Raw genomic sequence first — 4,396 nt, 5'->3', positions numbered from 1 at the left:
CTGGGAAGAAGAAGAAGAAGAAGAAGAAGAAGAAGAAGAAGAAGAAGAAGAAGAAGAAGAAGAAGAAGAAGAAGAAGAAGAAGAAGAAGAAGAAGAAGAAGAAGAAGAAGAAGAAGAAGAAGAAGAAGAAGAAGAAGAAGAAGAAGAAGAAGAAGAAGAGGAGGAGGAGGAGGAGGAGGAGCAGGAGCAGGAGCAGGAGCAGGAGCAGGAGCAGGAGCAGGAGCAGGAGGAGTTTGGATTTATATCCCTTACAATCTCCTTGCCCTTCCCGCTCACAACAAACACCCTGTGAGGTGGGTGGGGTTGAGAGAGCTCCGAAGAACTGTGACTAGCCCAAGAACTGTGACTAGCTGGCGTGTGTGGGAGTGCACAGGCTAATCTGAATTCCCCAGATAAGCCTCCACAGCTCAAGCAGCAGAGCTGGGAATCAAACCCGGTTCCTCCAGATCAGAGTGCTCCTGCTCTTAGTCACTACGCCACTGCTGTAAGAAAACCCTCAGCCTCTCCCCCCCCCTCCCCGCCCCACACACACCCCTGCGAATTAATATACAGTCTTAAAAGAATCATATTGATTGGCTGGCATTTTGGCCACAAAATTGCTCTGCAGTTCGGAACTTTAATAATACAGTACATCAGTTCCCAGCTTGGAAAAAACAAAGCCATCGTATAAAAGCTTGAACTTGAAAAGTATTCGTCTGTGCCAGGGCACGGGACCAGCCGCCACCCATTTTACTGTCCGCGGCTTTTACTGACTTCAACACCTGGTACAAAAAAACATTGTTTGGTCGTGGTGGGGGAGGGTGGCCGCCCATACAGGGCAGGGTGGGGGCCCCTCATATTTTGCACCAAGCTACATTTTCCCTAGATATGCCTGTGCTAGCCAGGGTCAGGGCTGAGAGTGTGTGACTGGCCCAAGGCCACCCAGCAAGTTCCCATGGCTGAGCGGGGATTCAAACTTGGATTTCCCAGATCCTACTCCAACACTTTAACCCAGTGGTGGGATTCAACCGGTTCATACCACTTCGGCAGAACCGGTTGTTAAAATGGTGCTTGTAAACAACCAGTTTGTTAAGTTATTTGAATCCTACCCTCGGAACCGGTTGTTAAATTATTTGAATCCCACCACTGCCTTACCCCCTACACTGCACTGAACCTCAGTCCTATTTCAGCAATCTTTGCTTCGCCATCTCCCTGTGAAGCCACTTTGTAGGCAAACAGCAGCGTTGAGTTAAATCTTCAAGATGGCCTTGACCTCCTTTTTTATTTCTCTATTAGAGACCAATGCAGTTATCCATATGAGGGTTTAGACATGGGGGGACCCATTTTTTGGTGGACTGGTGGATCTCTTGCCCTTCCCCCTCACAACAAACACCCGGTGAGGTAGGTGGGGCTGAGAGAGCTCCGAGAAGCTGTGACTAGCCCAAGGTCACCCAGCTGGCGTGTGTGGAAGTGCACAGGCTAATCTGAATTTCCCGGATAAGCCTCCACAGGTCAGGCAGCAGAACTGGGAATCAAACCCGGTTCCTCCAGATTAGATACACGAGCTCTTAACCTCCTACGCCACTGCTGCTCTGTAGTAGCAGTGGACAGGGTCAATAATTAAGCCAGTGTGGTGTGGTGGTCAGTGTGGTGCAGAGCAGGTGGATTCTAATCTGGAGAACCGGGTTTCATTCTCCACTCCTCCACCTGAATGGCAGAGGCTTATCTGGTGAACCAGATCTGTTTCCATACTTCCTACGTTCCTGCTGGGTGACCTTGGGCCAGTCACACTTCTCTCAGAACTCTCTCAGCCCCACCTACCTCGCAAGGTGTCTGTTGTGGGGAGAGGAAGGGAAAGGAGCTTGTTGGCCACCTTGAGTCTCCTTACAGGAGAGAAAGGTGGGGTATACATCCAAACTCTTCTTCTTCACAGAGAATTTTGCCTTTATGGCATGGTCAGCCACTCAGGGAAAGAAGCCGGACTAATGGACTTTATCCTTCCTTCGGTAGATCTAGAAGCAAACGCTTCCAACCAAGATCTCTTTATCCGGCAGCCAGTAAAAATATCAAGGGCTGCAGTGCAGTGCTCCAGGTTGCGACAATTTATTGATTTTGAATATTTCCACCCGTCACCCTGCCACGCTGGATCTCAGGACGTTTATCTGAGGAATGGTCAAAGTGAATTATGCTCAGCTTGTGCCCTTGGGGTTTGGTGTTTGAATCCAGCCTTTTCCTACGCTGAGAACAACCAAGGGACTAGACTTAAACACACACACACACGCTCTTCTCAGGCACATAGATCAGGGGGGAGGTTCACGGGTTCAAACCCTCCCATTACATGTCCGGCTTGCTTGAAACAATGCATGGAATGAAGCAGCCGGACGGTTGCTCAGACCCCAAACCCGCCCCATTAAAAAATCTATACCTACGGCCTCTTCTACCTCTGCCACATACGAAAGGGAGCTTGCAGGAAATCTGGGACATGCTTCATGGGAGAAGAGTATCAGTGTGACAAGTCAGACGGGGAAGCGTGTCCTCTCATGCCCTCTGACGCTGGAGGTCCAGAAGCAGCATCCAAGCACAGTTTGGTGAAACTTAAAAATGCGCTCGCGACTGTGGGCTCGGACTCAGCTGGTTCTCCTTCCTTACCGCCAGGCCACAAATATCCCCGATCTGGTAAATAAACGTGGCAGTGTCTGGAAGCGTGGAATGTGCTTGTCTTTATACATCAGCAGGCCTTCTTCGTGATGGGGTAGAAAGGTGGACCTGGAACTCCGGAGAAGGATAAGATCCTTTTCTCCCCTCCTGCTATCGACCAAACCCTGCCTAACCCAGGACCTTCACTGGTCCGACGCTGCCTTCATAAAGGTACCTGCTCTGAGCAGTCAACCTGAAGGAAGGAATTTGCACCATTCTTTCTCTGTGAAAGGCTCTCCTGGAGGGCCAAGAAACTGCACTGCAAAGATCCTCACATGTCCCTCACAGGCCACCACCTTGGAGGCCATATAGCCCTCAGGGCAATCTGAACTGGCCCTCTCTAGGTCTGGAAAATCGTATCCATTCTCCCCCCCCTCCCTAGCACTTATTCATTCTGTTCGGAAGACGGAAAGCCTGCCTCTGGTCTTACCCAGCAATGTGTTCTGCACGTGCTCAGAGGTGGTCTACCCAGGCCAGAGAGCCACCCCAATGAGGAGCCTGTCCACGAGACGTCTGATTCTTGTGCCAGAGTTCCCAGTTAGTGAGGGGCTGGTGCCCCTCTTCCTGTCTTGCAGAGAAAAACTACAGAGCTTGGGACTTTTCTGTTTAGAAAAAGGGAGGATTAAGGCAATTGGCTGCCGTGCAGCAGTGGCGTAGGAGCAGCAGTGGCGTAGGAGGTTAAGAGCTCATGTATCTAATCTGGAGGAACCGGGTTTGATTCCCCGCTCTGCCACCTGAGTTGTGGAGGCTTATCTGGGGAATTCAGATTAGCCTGTACTCTCCCACACACGCCACCTGGGTGACCTTGGGCTAGTCACAGCTCCTCGGAGCTCTCTCAGCCCCACCCACCTCCCATGGTGTTTGTTGTGAGGGGGGAAGGGCAAGGAGATTGTAAGCCCCTTTGAGTCTCCTGCAGGAGAGAAAGGGGGGATATAAATCCAAACTCTTCTTCTTCTTCTTCTGCCCTGACCGAGGAGGATGAAGGCAACTGCCCTGATCTCAGAAGCTAAGCAGGGTCCGGCCTGGCTCGTATTCGGACAGGAGTCTTCCAAGCAACACCGGGGTCCCTGTGCAGAGGCAGGCAATGGCAAACCGTCCCGTTAGCGTCGTACCTTGAAAACCCCACCAGGGGGCACCAAAGGCCACGTCGTTGGGCAACTGCAAAACCAGTCGCACATTTTGGAGTTGAGAATCCAGGGACTACAAAGACTCTCAGTCTAAAGGTAGCTAGGTGCAGGAAGACAACCGCACCTGGAGCCCGGGCTCACCTGCCTCCTCTCCCTGCACGATGAAAACTGGCCTCTCAACACACCTCCCTGTCCCCGTTAAGCATCCCGGCAAGTCCGTTTGCTTTACGTTTGGGCAGTTTGGGGCCGTTTGAGCCCGGTGTCTATCAAGGGGGCTTCTCCCCCAGCGACCCTTTGTCACAATTCTCTTCACAGGAACAGAAAAAGCCAAGCGATCTGTTTGATCATATTTGGCTTGGACCGGGTACATTGGGGGGGGGGGGCGGCGGAATGTTTGTCCCGGGTTTGTCCCGGGTCGACGCAGCCCAAAGACGAGCCACGCCTCTTTCAGACCCGCGGGCGGGGTGGGGGGGCGCTGTGGGCCGCTCCGGAGGGAGGGAGGGAGGGAGGGGGCAGGCGGGCTGGGTCGGTGGGTGGGCCAGAGGGCGGCTGGGGGGCGGAGCTGACGCCGGAGCCCGGCCGAGAGGGGCTGT

This window comes from Sphaerodactylus townsendi, linkage group LG04 (genome assembly GCF_021028975.2).
Source record: "Sphaerodactylus townsendi isolate TG3544 linkage group LG04, MPM_Stown_v2.3, whole genome shotgun sequence".
Taxonomy (NCBI): Eukaryota; Metazoa; Chordata; class Lepidosauria; order Squamata; family Sphaerodactylidae; genus Sphaerodactylus; species Sphaerodactylus townsendi.
This window is presented reverse-complemented; position numbering follows the sequence as displayed.